Below are 16,227 nucleotides of genomic sequence, written 5' to 3'. Positions count from 1 at the left end.
ATGATAATCATAACATTATTATACTAATTTTAAAACTTTTCTTTAATTTAACAATTTTCGTTAGGTAAGGTTTTGAAAAAGTTGGACTTTTGTGCTTGTTACCACGTCTAAAGCCAAATTTATTTTATTCAAGTGTTTTTTGTGTTATCAATAAACATCCTAAAAAGAATTTTTAAATAAGTATAGGTACTAAAAAAATATTTTCAACAAACTTACATTAGAAAAGTTAAAAAGTGTTATGCGAGTTGTTTTTAATAGATAACTTTGATTAAGAACTACTGTAAATAAATATATATATTGAAAATTAATTATTACTGTTCAGTATCTCTTATCTTACTAATGATTTTTAGGCTTCAATATCTTTCAACGTTTTATAGTTAACCATCTTTGTTTGGTATTAATAGTTCGATATATTTTTAAGCTATGTTTGTTATACAATTTGTTGCTTTACTTAATTTAATCTGTTCTAAATAGGTAAATTTTTATTAACTTTTGATGAAGTTGGTTTTCAAAGTTATATTATAATTTTTCAATGATTTTTTTTCTTTGTTTTTTTGTATACAGTTTATCAAACTCGAATTTATCACTATTTATTAATTTAAGCTTTTTTTTGTTTGATAGAGCACCATACTTCGTATAATCTTTCAATAAACATATTCATATTTTTAATTTTTATCATATAAATTCAAGTGTAGAAACATGTTGTATAAACAGTTGAAATAACATAAGTTGCTACATCTCTAAAACTTGCTCAATATTGAATACCAAACAACAAAATAAGCTTCCTATATATCCAATACGATCATACAAAATATGAAGTAGTATTTTAAATCAGTAGTTTTTATTTTAAATTTAAAACAACTACCTAAATTTGTTGTTAAATGTTTTTTTTTTTTATTCTAACTCTGTTAACAAATAAACTTGATAATTTTTGTTTTGCTTTTGTGTAGCTAGAGTTCATACAAATAAGATATACTGTTCTTTAATTTACAACAGTTGAAATCACATATACTTAACTACTAGTATTTAATCATTTTAATCATTATTACTAGAATATTTTCAACTGCATAAAGTTTATGAAATATAAAATGCACTATAAGAGAGTTTCTTACTGTTTTTACTAATCACGATGACTCTGGTTACTTTTGAACTTTACGAAAATTAAGATCATCTTTGGTCAGTCTGATTTCCTTCTTTTTTTGAAAGTTTTAAATTTATTGAGTTAACTTGTTTGTTAGTTTTACTTAATCGAAGTTAAGTTAAATTTCGGTCGAGGAACATTTCGTTATTTTTGACTAATTTAAACCCATTTTGTAAAGTTGAAGGATTTGATTTACTAACGTTTTTTTAATTTTTACAAAAAATAGTTCTTGTGCTGTTAATATTTTTACATTTTAATTTACTACTGCAACTAGTAACTTAAATGACTAAGAATTTTTGTTTTGGGTTACGGCTGCTTTACTTCGTTTTGTTACAATAATAACAGCCCTAATACAAACATAAAAATAAGCTGTGTAAACAAAAATAAGTATTATAAACATAAACTTTCTTGTTTATACTGCGGTAAAACAACTTGATACTGGTAGTTATAGTTTACACCTTGCTTTTATTATAAAATGTAAAAAATACTTCAAGTTTTAATTCAATAAAGAAGCATAAAGTATTATACTCTCTGCTTATTCGGTCTATTAAGCAAAAAAGAAATTAAACTTACCTTATTTAAGTTTATTTAGATCGCAACAAACTTATAATGCAAAAATACAAGATCAATCTGTTTATGTCAAAAAGTGACAACAAAACTTTTACTGATGAAAAATAACTTGGAAAGAACTATCAGCAGTTGATCAGTTTTGACTCAAGTTTTAAAAACCACGGTTTTTTAGAGTTATGCAAGAAAATATTTAGTTTAAGAATTGACAATAAATATGAAGGTTTCTGGAATAAATGAACCAACCAATGTAGAGTTTTATAGCTTAACAGTAATTTAAATTAACCTAAATAATTATTCCACTTATAACTTATTTTGAAAAATGATTTAAACCACGAGAAAATAAAAATAAAATAATTTAGGGTTTACAAAAAGTGTTATAGCTAGAATAAGTATAAGTTTATCATAATTTAGAATCTTTAAATTATTAACTTTAATCAGAATTAACGGTTTAACAAAGTGATACTTTTAGTTTCCGTATTCACAAAGTAATTTTACAGGCTTTGATATTTCTACAATTTTTGTAAAAACTGAAAGTCTTAATTTTATTATTCCTACTACTTTTATAATTTTCTTAAGTGTTTCTATAGTTTACTTTTAGTTATTAAAGCTTATATTTAACTATTTTCTGACTATATGAAGAAAGATGATAAAGCGTATGTACCAGTCCTTACTTTAAACGAAAGGCGAAAATGTAACAAGAAAACCCATTAAAAACAAAATATATACTCAAAATGTCGCTTATAATTATCAGTTTGCTAAAATTAAAACTTATAATTACATGGCACGCTGTTTCACAATGATGGTTGAGTCGCACAATTTTTAGAACAAATTTTTTCTTTTCTTGAAAAAGTTCTTACTAGTTCACGTTTGAACATCAATTCCAAATCTGAAGTTTACCATGCAGCCGACGCTTGGATCGGTCACAAATTTGAAGAACGCAAAAGCTTTGCAAGAAATCTTATGCTAAAAGTTCGTCTTACTTTATTGTCTGATAATACTTTAAGACATATTTTTGATAATTAAATATTTTTTTCTAAAATTTAAAATCTTTAGTGGTACTAAATGATGTCTTACACGGAAAATAGACAATATTAACCACAAAACTGAAGGTCAGAGTATGAATAGATATTGTGACCAAAAAAAATATAACATAATATTTTGTGGAGGTTGGTGCAAAAGGGAAAGTTTTAAGCAAAGTGAATCAGATTGATGGAAGTGACTTTAAAAATATGACCAACCTCACATCGATGACAAGCAGACTGGCTGAATTCAAGGAAGTTTCATTAAAAGGTGAAGCTTACATTTTGGGAGGTTAAGATCGTGATGAAAACTTAAACCGTGCTTTCAATCCACTAGTTAGAAAATATTCACGTGTCAATAAGAGTTGGAGCTAACATGTTTTACCAACGCCAGCACTTTTGCGCTTGCGCGTACAAACTGTATATTATCGGAGGTCAATGTATGCTAACTGGGTTTGAATTGAGTTTTTGTAAAGCTTTCGACGCTAAAAATAAAAAGTGGAATGAAGTTAGCGGGACGGAGAAAGCAAGAAGGTTGGTAGCTAGTGCGGTTTACGAGGAAAAAAATGAAGTTTCTGGATGAGAATAAAGGAATGGTGATTACGATTTTGATGACGACCGATACGTAATGAACACTGTTGAGTCATACGACGTTGTGGCTGATAGGTAGTGGGAAATGCCAAATATGGTTAGTAGCATGGAGGGCCAAAGTTTAGTTGTTGTGCGAAGCAAGTTATTTGCAGTTGGAATAAAAGCGTTTGAATTTTTTGAAAACACTGCTAAAATGTTTGTCACTCTAAAATGTTACCGAAGTTTAAGTTGTAAGAAATTGTTAAAGCCGTTTTAATCGGAAACAAAATATGTGTAGTCATAAACAACATACCATGTATAGTTTGCTATGACGTTGAAAAAAATAAATTGTCAAAATATTCATGTGAAGCAACAAACAAAACTACGGATATTGGTTGTTGTTTGCTACCTTCGTAACAATATATAATGCAAACTAAGAAACTTGTTTGGTGATATGGTTGTTGTTAAAATAAAAACATTTTCTAGCATTCACATTTTTTGAGAGTAATATGGTTTATACAACAACAAAAAAAATAGCTCAAAATATTTGGTCCTAGGACCTGGTGCACGAAAAACCTTTTAGTTATCGAGTCGTACACCACTTGGTTACAATTTAACGTCTGGTCGAGGACAAGTAAGCATATTTTCTATATCTTAAAATTGTTACTTTCAAGCTATTTGATGTTTTAAACTTGTTTTAAATGATTTTTATAAATAATAGTGTATTAGATAAAACGATCACAAAAATTAATTATAGTTTTCTTAAAAAACAAGTTTAATTTATTGTAATAAAATTTTATTTGTGGTATCGCAAAAACTTTGAATTGACTCTAAAGTGTGTTAGTCTTACTAAAAGCGTTTGCATATTATTTTTGTAGTTACTATTATATCTATAGTTTTTTGGTATTTACGTATTTTTGTAGATTTTTTTGTATATTTTTTTGTAGATGTTTTAAGTTAATTATGACAAAATAAAACTGTTTGTACAAATCATGTACGAAAACAGTTTTATGTTAAATTTTTATTTTGGGATAAAAACCTATTTAATATAACATTACTATTTTATTATCTGTACTTAAATCTAATACCAGATAGTTTATTTTTTATTAGTCTGTATAAATTTATTGTTAAATAATTTAATCATTTAATTAACTATTTCAATGCTAGGAGTCATTGAATTAAAAAGAAAATTAAAACTGCAACGTTTTGTTTTTAACATAATCACTATAAAATACTGCCAATAAGTTACCTTTTAGCTTTATAAAGAACATTAAATGTTATTAGAGAAACAAATATGTTTTTTTTTTGCTTTCAAAACTACTTTTGATAGTATTATATTTTATTGTAAAATAATCTTTATATATATATATGTGGGTATATAATTTAAAATGGCCTAGCACTAAGCAAAAAAGTAAAACATAGTTTTCTTGTAACTATAAAAAATTGTTCAAGGAAATTAAGTGTTTTTTATTGTAAACTTCAACAACCCAGAGTGATCTTTGTCATCATATAGAAAAAATATTTCAATAATTTTTTGAATTCAAATCTTTAAAAACTAGCCATAGTTTTATCAAAAAGACTTTAAAAAGCATGAGCATTGAAATTAGCTTGAAAAAGTATCAAAGTAGTATGAGTGTTTTGAGTAAATAAGCTACCCTGATATGTTTCTTAAACTAACTTTCACCTATTGAAAAAAACGGGTAGCTGTCAAATTTGCACGTGCGTACAATATTGCACGAAGGCACAAAACTGCACGCAGATATTTTTGCACGGGTTGAATTTTTTCACTTATTTTTTTTTCTTGTTTTTTTAATAATAATTTTTTTAAATTATATTCTTTTTTTTACTATCACTGTTACCACTAACCCTTAACCTCGGTCAGTAACTTTTTTTTCTATTTTTTTTTTTTATTAATCTAGCTTTTACTTTTTTATATATTTTTTTTTTTTAAAACATATTATACAGTAATCTTCCTTTATTGTACATATGTTTCTGTGTGTTAACGAATCAACACACTTCAACTGGGATTTGTAAAAAAATAATTACTGTAATGTAAGAATAGAAGCATAGAATACAGTAGGTGTATACATGTTTTCATTAAAATTTAAAAAATAAATAAAACAATTTCTACAGATTTTACTGGTTAATAATTAATAATAGGTAAAATACTTAATGTTAAATCCGACTGTTATAAAACTATATAATATTTGTAAAAACAAATTATACAGTAATCTTCCTTTATTCTACCAACATATGTTTCTGTGTGTCAACGAATCAACACACTTCAACTGGGTTCTGTAAAAAAATAATTACTGTAATGAGAGAATAGAAGCATAGAATAAAGTAGGTGTATATATGTTTTCATTAAAATAAGATATATTCCACAGATAATAGTTATTAATAGGTGAAATACTTAATATTAAATCCGACTGTTATAAAACTATATGATATTTGTAATTATTAAGTCTAAAATAAATAAGTAAGCTAAATTACACAACAAAACATAATATAAACAAACAACTTACGTTAATAGGAAAGATAACTAAATCAAAATTTACTGTCGTTAACTAACGAAAAAAATACATTCGTTACAACTAATAATTACGTCACGATGTAAATGAGGTTATTTAAACTATTTAATTTGTATTGTAAGAACGTTAATTTTGTTTTTATGTGATCTATTTAGAACAAAAATAAAACATTAATCATTAGTTAGTAAATCAATAAAATTTAATAAAACTTAACGACGCTGAAGGCAATAAAAGTCACAGAAACTCGGTGTAACATGTATATTATATATTGAATGTTAGTAATGATTGAATCAAAGTTATATAGAATTAGGAAGCAGATTTAGTTCAAATGTAAAAATCAAAAAGTGAAAAAATGAAAAAATTATACTTTAAGGAAAAACAAAACACAAAAAACATAATTATTACTAGGCTTACAATGTACTGACCGATAATTAATTTACAGCGACATACATAAAATCATAATGACTTAAATTAAATATATATAGTATTTTATAAATAATAAAATAATAAATTGGTAAAGTAGGAGTCGGCTGTTTAATTTAAATATCCCATACAGATATTTTATATATTTAATAAGTAAATTGTGTTATATGTGAAAGTTAAAATGTAAAACAACAAGGTAGTCATATGCTAAGTATAAACCTGCAGTAAAAAACTTACTAGCTCTCTTGGGCGTAGTAGGTAAAAAAGCACGGTTTATCTGTGATTTGAATACAGGCTTCCAATTAAACTTGGAACTTAACATATAAAGGTGTGAAGAATTATAGTCGGAGGGTAAAGTGAATATATGAAATTTCAGAGAATAGAAAGTGACTTGTGTGAAATAGATATAAATAATAAATGAATAAAACTATATGTTACTTAGGATATATAATTATATTAATATATGTTAAGTGAATGTGTGTGTGTATGTGGAAGGTGAATGAAAAGTATGAAAGGTGAGAAGGCGCCAAGGTGTTATTTGAAGAAGAACCGTCGGTTGTGTGCACAGTTGTTTGAAATATCACGTCTTTTATTTAGTAATTGTTTACTATCTTCTGCTAAAATTGCCATTCGTTCAAGGTTGCATATTTGGCAGATCTTGCTCGCGCTACTGATGTTATTGTTGGCGTGGTGGAGGATGCTCCATTCCATTTCTGGTTTGGTTCCATACCTATCAAAATACTGCCAAACGAAATCTGACAATCTTGTACTATTCTTTTTATTTACATGCTTAAAAGTATACTTATGCCCGGTGTACCTATCTTTAAAGTGACCTCCTGTCGAACCAATATACACCTTATCCTTATTATTATCATTAACATTATTATTGTTTTTGTTTTTATCTTCGCTAAGTTTACATTTAACACGCATCTTATACACAACATTTTTAATTAAGCAGTTACCATGTAACGGACAGTTTATTTTATTCGACTTACGGCAGTTACAATTTTTACCTACATTTTTCTTGAATTTAAAACCACATTTAATTACTTCATCGTTATAAGTATTACAGATATTGATATTTTTCTGGTTACTACAGTTATTATTATTATTATTATTATTATTATTATTATTATTATTATTATTATTATTATTATTATTATTATTATTATTATTATTATTATTATTATTATTATATTTATTATTATTATTATTATTATTATTATTATTATTATTATTATTATTATTATTATTATTATTATTATTATTATTATTATTATTATTATTATTACTATTATTATTATTATTATTATTATTATTATTATTATTATTATTATTATTATTATTATTATTATTATTATTATTATTATTATTATTATTATTATTATTATGATTATGATTATTATTATTATTATTATTATTATTATTATTATTATTATTATTATTATTATTATTATTATTATTATTATTATTATTATTATTATTATTATTATTATTATTATTACTATTATTATTAGAACATGATTCCTTATGTACAATTGAGTTTATATTTTTAGTTAGGTTTTTACTGATACTTCTAGTTATAGGCCTATTATAATCGATTTTATTAATTAGATTAAAGTTATCATTATTCTTTATATTAACCTTGTTATTTTTACAATTGTTATCCTTTATGTCTAAACTAATATTAATTACTTTTGTGTTATCTGAATAGTTGCTATTATTTTCAATAGTATTAGGTTTATTGTTATTATTAATTTGTGCTGTCAACTCATTATATTTAGATAAAACAAAATTATTATGTGATTGTATAATTGACTTAACATTATTCATACAACTATAAGAAATTTTTAAAGTTTTTCTAATAAATATTTTACGGTAACAACGATTATTTGGGAAATGTTTATCTACTAATTTCAAAAATTCTTTACCCAAGTTTACGTTAATACTAGAACAGTATGGTGGGTTATACCACAACACACGGCTATTACGAGACTTATTACTTTTTTGCGTTTTAATATAATTTTCACTAGTGATACTGTTATTATTAATATCATTATTATTGTAATTGTTATTATCATTACTACAATTATTGTTATTAATGTTACTGTTACTATCAAAATTATTTACAATATTATTAATGTTATAATCATTATTACTGTTACTTTTAAAACTATTATCATTATCGTTATTAATATTATTAATGATGCTGTTATTACTTTTATTATTGTCATATTTATGTTTATTATCGTTATTACCGTTAAAAATATCATTATTATTACTATTATTAGTATTATTGTTTGTTATCATATATGTTAAGTTACATTTAAAACCACTTTTTTTAATACATTTTCATATGGAACTTTTATTTCATTAAATATTTCTTCACTGGATTTATTTGTTTTTATTTATATTCCATTGAAGTTACTTTACTAGGATCTTTTGTTAGCAAACAATTAAAACTATATTTTGAACAGTTATAATACTTGTAATTATTAATTATATATTAAGTAAAGTAAACTAAAATACACAACAAAACACCAAATCATAAAATAAGCAAACCACTTACTTTAATGGAAAGAATAACTGATTCAAATTTATTTTACCGTTGTCATTCTTTCCATTAAAGTAAGTGGTTTGTTTATATTATGATTTGTTGTTTTGTTGTGTATTTTAGTTTACTTTATTTGATTTATACTTAATAATTACAAACTTTATATAGCTTTATAACAGTCGGATTTAATGTTAAGTATTTTACCTATTATTAACTATTAACCTGTAAAATCTGTAGAATTTTTATTTATTTTTTTAATGAAAACATGTTTACACTTATTTTATTCTATGCTTCTATTCTTACATTACAGTAATTATTTTTTTTACAGAACCCAGTTGAAGTGTGTTGATTTGTTAACACACAGAAACATATATTGGTACAATAAAGGAAGATTAGTGTATAACAGTGGCGTAGCGTGGTATTTTGGTCAGGGTGTGCGCAATTTTTTTTCTCGAAAAACCCCCTAAATTAAAACTTTTGTAATTAGCTACAAAAAGATCTTTTTATAAGAAATAGAATTGAAATAAATTCATTAAGTAAAATAAGTTCGAAGTAACTGTTTTAAAAAATACTCATATATTACAAAATTAAACAATTAAAAAAATTACAAATATTATTAGAATTACTTATACTTGCACAAATGTCAACTTACTAAATAATTTTTTACTACTCCAGTAAACTTTGTGTCTTTAAAAATGAATATATTCAATAAAGCGAAAGTATCTGTTTTATTTACGAAAAAATATCAATCTCTTTAATATACAATACAACAGTGATAACAATACCTCATTGCACATAATTTAAATAAAGTTAAACAGAAGTAAAAATTGACCAACTTTATAACTGTTATTACAATTTATTACAACTTTGTAAAATAGTTAAAAGTATACTTTTTAAATTTAATTCATCTGATTGTATTTGTTTAAAATAAAAATCACAAACAAAGTTTATTTCTCATAGGCCGACACGCTTTTTCTTGTATAATTACAAAAATAAAGTTCAGAAAACTAGCAGTAGTCTTAAAATTTATTGTAGCATAAAAAAAAACTTGTAAAATTATTAAATTTTCTATTAAGCGTGACGTGTTTTTGTAAACTTTTTGTAGAAAAATCTGCCATAAGGTTATACTACAGCGGTGCACTAATTAGTTGCATACTGTTTGAGTCTAAATTCTTATGAAGTTAATATAGTTATAAAATTTTTCCTTGTGGAGTTTTTCATCAACAACGGTGCGCACTTTCGTTTGCGCACTAAATCAGTATATTGGGTAATTTTCCTAACTTGTCACTAATTGGTATTCAAAATTTCGTTTAACTTTTTGGTAACTAGATAAACATAGTTGAAAAAAGACATTTTAAGCAGAAAAAATAAACAACAAATGATAAAGATATTACATTCTTTTTTTTATTACTTCTTTTCTTTTTTTGGGTGGCACGCATGCGCCAGTGTCCCTCCCCACGCTACGCCACTGCTGTATAATTTGTTTTTATTTATATTCCAGTGAACTTGTTTCACTTGGATCTTTTGTTAGCAAACGATTAGATCTATATTTTGAACAGTTTTTTTTTTTTTACTCTCCTGCAAAAAATACCCTCCGTGCAAAACTGAAACTCGTGCAAAATTGACCCTTGGTGCAAAGTTGTCTTCGTGTAATTTTGTTACCTCGTGCAATTTTGTTACCTCGTGCAAATTTGTCTTCGTGCAAAAGTATCTTCGTGCAATTTAGTCCCCTCGTGCAATTTTGTCTTCGTGCAGTTTTGACCCATTCCAAAAAAAAAATGAAAATTTTACTAACATCATATTATGTTAAAAAAACACAAGATGGCGTACATACTTTTTATAAGTACAAGCCTAACTGTCATACAAAAATATAAAAACATACTAAAATATTACAGTAAATATATGTAAATATTATTTAGACAGTTTTTCGATGTATAAAATATTAAACTTAAGAAAGTTTATTCTTGAAGGTACAGAATCGGTACTAAAGATTAAATAGCCAAAAAAAGACTTCAATACTTAAACATTTCCGTCTAAATATTTTAAGATGTATTGTAAAACTAATAATTAAAAACTTACAAATATTTTGTTTAAGTAATCAACTTATATTTTATTTTAAATATATATCTGTTCCAAATACTTTTGAATCGTTATTAAATGTTTAATTTATCAAAACAACTTGTTGCGTTATTAAACATTAGAAAAAAAAATTATAAGAAAAAGTAATATTTTCATTTCTTTGTTCAATAACCATAAGAACGCTAAACGGAATCTAAGATGTAAGTTATGTCAAATTTTAGAACGAGCTGTATTCTTTTATAAGTGTCTTTATAGAAACTATTGTTACCTTATACTCCACAAAGACTTAGTGTAGGTTAATAACAACGTTTCACAGATACTATATCAATTTTTCATTTAAAGACTAGAAGTTAACTTTTAACAAAAGAATAGAAGTTAACTTTTAAATTTAAGTTAAGTTAAGGTAAGGTACTTTTTTTTAATATACTTCTTGGATGAGTATATTCGTTAGTTATAAAAGGCCTTAATAATTAGTAATTATATCACAGATGTTCTTGTGCTAAAACTTTATTCCGACTAACGGCGTTTCACTGCTCTCAAATAAATTTAAGAACAGATCTACGGAGTCTATAAAATGTTAACACACATTAGAAAAAAAGCAGAAAAAAGCATGTATAATTATGTATAGTGTTTATCTAGGTAGTAACTATAAATGGACTTTATGGTTTAAAAACAAAGTTTGGGATAAAAGCGTAAAATTATAAAATTGTCTACAAAAAAAACAAATTTAATAAAAGTAGGCACCAACCTCAAAAAGCTCTAAGAATAGGCAAATTTTAAAAATGAAAATTAAATTGAGTTGTGCAGAAATGTTACGTCATAATAATTTTAAAAAATTATTCAATAATTTATACAGCTTGAAAACATGAAGTATTAAACTTGCAAGAATATATAAGTTTTGTGAAATAAATTTAGTACATAAATAGACAGAGTTATTTAAAGTAGAATCGTCGGTTATGGGGACAGATATTCGATAAATCTTGCCGCTTATTCAGAAGTAGGTCTTTATCTTCTGCTGCAATTACTGCTCTTTCTGTATTGCAAGTTGGGCAATTTATGTACTAAATTTATTTCACAAAACTTATATATTCTTGCAAGTTTAATACTTCATGTTTTCAAGCTGTATAAATTATTGAATAATTTTTTAAAATTATTATGACGTAACATTTCTGCACAACTCAATTTAATTTTCATTTTTAAAATTTGCCTATTCTTAGAGCTTTTTGAGGTTGGTGCCTACTTTTATTAAATTTGTTTTTTTTGTAGACAATTTTATAATTTTACGCTTTTATCCCAAACTTTGTTTTTAAACCATAAAGTCCATTTATAGTTACTACCTAGATAAACACTATACATAATTATACATGCTTTTTTCTGCTTTTTTTCTAATGTGTGTTAACATTTTATAGACTCCGTAGATCTGTTCTTAAATTTATTTGAGAGCAGTGAAACGCCGTTAGTCGGAATAAAGTTTTAGCACAAGAACATCTGTGATATACATTCCGATAAGCTTAGCTTATCAGGATCTCCAGGATTTAACGCCTTATAACGTTACATCTTATAATTAGTAATTAATAATAATAATAGTTAACAATAAAAAAAAATCAGCATTTTTCATTGAAAAATATTAATTCAATTAGTTTCTTAGCAATATTTGCATAGATAGATTGTTACGTAATTTTAATTTGAATTAATTTTTTATAAAGATTTTTTTTTTATAAACTAACTTATCATAATCATACTTTTAATGAAAAGCATGAGTGTTCTTACATTTATCAACGAAGTTATCGATTCAATACTGAATCAAGTTGCAGAAGATGTAAAACAAGATGACTCTTTAAAGGTTGAAAAGGTTCAAGATGTTTCAAAAGACGTTGCGGTTGCGAACAACCAAATACGCATCTTCGATAGTAACCGCAAGAACAAAGGCTCAAACCACCAACCACAAAAGATTGTGGAAGATTCACCAGCTCCCTTTGACAGTACATTGACAGACGCATGCAGTACAGGTAACGAATTAAAGTCTTTAAGTAACAAGTTATGCATGTTTAATTCGAACCCCGACACTTTGAGACCGACCTCTGCGCCTCCTTTAAAGATGCTCAACTCTTTTTCTCTTTTGTTCCGTATCAGACCGGTCAAGTCAGATTTTTTGTTGGCAGAAGAAATAAAATGGAGTTATAAGACTGAAAGAGAAACCTCATATTGGATAAAAAATCCAGTTTTAAAGTTTGACAGCTACATATACGATGAAGAAAACTTTATTAAAGATTTAAGCTTTAACAAAACTGATAAACATGTAATTAACAAACAATTTGAGCGTTTTCAAGCCTCCCCAAGTTTATCACAAGAAAGTAATGGAAATTTCACTAGAATAAACGATTCTTTATTCCAAGAAATAATGATTCCAAACTTTCTTAATCTTAAGAATGCATGTAGTGTAAAAGAAAAAAGTCTTAATCCATGTGAAATATTAGAAATAGATAAAAAAGAGAAAAAATTTAAAAATTACGAGAAATTTTCGATTGTGAATAAGTTCGAAAAAGACTCTTCTATTATTTTGAACCGAATTGAAAAACAAATAAAATACTTTTGTGGTGATATGAATGACAAAATAAACAAAAAGTTGGAGCTTGTTGAACCTAGTTGTAAGAGAACAGCTGATAAGGGCAAGTTTACAAAAGAGTTCTTGGAAAAGCAACATTCTGACTACCAAAAAGACTTGGGTGACTTCAATGTAGAGAGACTTAATGACCAAGATAAGTCAATGAGCGATGAAGTACATTTAGCAGGCGAAAAAAGCAAAACTTTCACACCTGCTACAACCGACATTGTAGAGTCTTTTACGCCGACACAAACTCAATTTTCTGTAACTAACCTTATTGAAAAAGCTCCAATTAATGAGTTATATGCTGCCAAAGAAGTTAATAGTGATTTTAGCAACCAAAAAGTAATTTTAGTTAAAAGTGCTGACTGTATTGAGAACAAAAGGGCACAAACTCAGTTTTGTAAAACTAAACTCATTGAAAAAGATCCAATCAATGAGTTATATTCTGCCAAAGAAGTTGAAAGTGATTTTAGCAACCAAAAAGTAATTTTAGTAAAAAGTGCTGACTGTATTGAGAACAAAAAGGCACAAACTCAATTTTGTGAAACTAGTCTCATTGAAAAAGCTCCAATCAATGAGTTATATTCTGCCGAAGAAGTTAAAAGTGATTTTAGCAACCAAAAAGTAATTATGGTTAAAAGTGCTGACTGTATTGAGAACAAAAAGGCACAAACTCAATTTTGTGAAACTAATCTCATTGAAAAAGCTCCAATCAATGAGTTATATACTGCCGAAGAAGTTAACAGTGATTTTAACAACCAAAAAGTAATCATGGTTAAAAGTGCTGACTGTATTGAGAACAAAAGGGCACAAACTCAATTTTGTGAAACAAACCTCATTGAAAAAGCTCCAATCAATGAGTTATATACTGCCGAAGAAGTTAAAAGTGATTTTAGCAACCAAAAAGTAATTATGGTTAAAAGTGCTGACTGTATTGAGAACAAAAAGGCACAAACTCAATTTTGTGAAACTAATCTCATTGAAAAAGCTCCAATCAATGAGTTATATACTGCCGAAGAAGTTAACAGTGATTTTAGCAACCAAAAAGTAATTATGGTTAAAAGTGCTGACTGTATTGAGAACAAAAGGGCACAAACTCAATTTTGTGAAACTAGCCTCATTGAAAAAGCTCCAATCAATGAGTTATATTCTGCTACAGAAGTTAAAAGTGATTTTAACAACCAAAAAGTAATCATGGTTAAAAGTGCTGACTGTATTGAGAAAAAAAGTGCACAAACTCAATTTTGTGAAACTAAACTCATTGAAAAAGCTCCAATCAATGAGTTATATACAGCCGAAGAAATAAATAGTGATTTTAGCAACCAACAAGTAATTATGGTTAAAAGTGCTGACTGTATTGAGAACAAAAAGGCAAAAACTCAATTTTGTGAAACTAATCTCATTGAAAAAGCTCCAATCAATAAGTTATATTCTGCAGAAGAAGTCAATAGTGATTTTAGCAACCAACAAGTAATTATGGTTAAAAGTGCTGACTGTATTGAGAACAAAAAGGCACAAACTCAATTTTGTGAAACTAAACTCATTGAAAAAGCTCCAATCAATGAGTTATATACAGCCACAGAAGTTAATAGTGATTTTAGCAACCAAAAAGTAATTATGGTTAAAAGTGCTGACTGTATTGAGAACAAAAAGGCACAAACTCAGTTTTGTGAAACTAAACTCATTAAAAAAGCTCCAATCAATGAGTTATATACTGCCGAAGAAGTTAATAATGATTTTAGCAACCAAAAAGTAATTTTGGTTAAAAGTGCTGACTGTATTGAGAACAAAAGGGTACAAACTCAATTTTCTGTAACTAATCTCATTGAAAAAGCTCCAATCAATGAGTTATATGCTGCCGAAGAAGTTAATAGTGATTTTAGCAACCAAAAAGTAATAATGGTTAAAAGTGCTGACTTTATCGAGAACAAAAAGGCACAAACTCAATTTTGTGAAACTAACCTCATTGAAAAAGCTTCAATCAATGAGTTATATACAGCCACAGAAGTTGATAGTGATTTTAGCAACCAACAAGTAATTATGGTTAAAAGTGCTGACTTTATTGAGAACAAAAAAGCACAAACTCAATTTTGTAAAACTAACATCATTGAAAAAGCTTCAATCAATGAGTTATATACAGCCACAGAAGTTGATAGTGATTTTAGCAACCAACAAGTAATTATGGTTAAAAGTGCTGACTGTATCGAGAACAAAAAAGCACAAACTCAATTTTGTAAAACTAACATCATTGAAAAAGCTTCAATCAATGAGTTATATTCTGCTGAAGAAGTTAAAAGTGATTTTAGCAACCAAAAAGTAATTTTGGTTAAAAGTGCTGACTTTATTGAGAACAAAAAGGCACAAACTCAATTTTGTGAAACTAAACTCATTGAAAAAGCTCCAATCAATGAGTTATATTCTGCCGAAGAAGTTAATAGTGGTATTAACAAACAGAAGATAACTTTAATAAAAAGTTTTGACGTCGCTGGAAGCGAAAATAACCTTCATAACTCTTACATGGACGACAACGAGTTTAGCAAACCAGCAGATGCTGATAGAATGTCAGATTCTGGTGACAATCCAGTTGGTGGAAAAAAAGTAATAACTGACGAGATAAACCCTCAACATGAAACTGCTTATCAATTAGATTCAGCCGTGGAAGAAGAGCTGTCCAGTTACTGCCCGGACATTACTAACAAACTGGAACTTGAAAACTTGGAACTCGAAAACGT

This window comes from Thalia democratica, chromosome 6 (genome assembly GCF_965202585.1).
Source record: "Thalia democratica chromosome 6, ktThaDemo2.hap1.1, whole genome shotgun sequence".
Lineage (NCBI taxonomy): Eukaryota > Metazoa > Chordata > Thaliacea > Salpida > Salpidae > Thalia > Thalia democratica.
The sequence above is the reverse complement of the archived record's forward strand: the minus strand, read 5'-3'. Positions refer to the sequence as shown.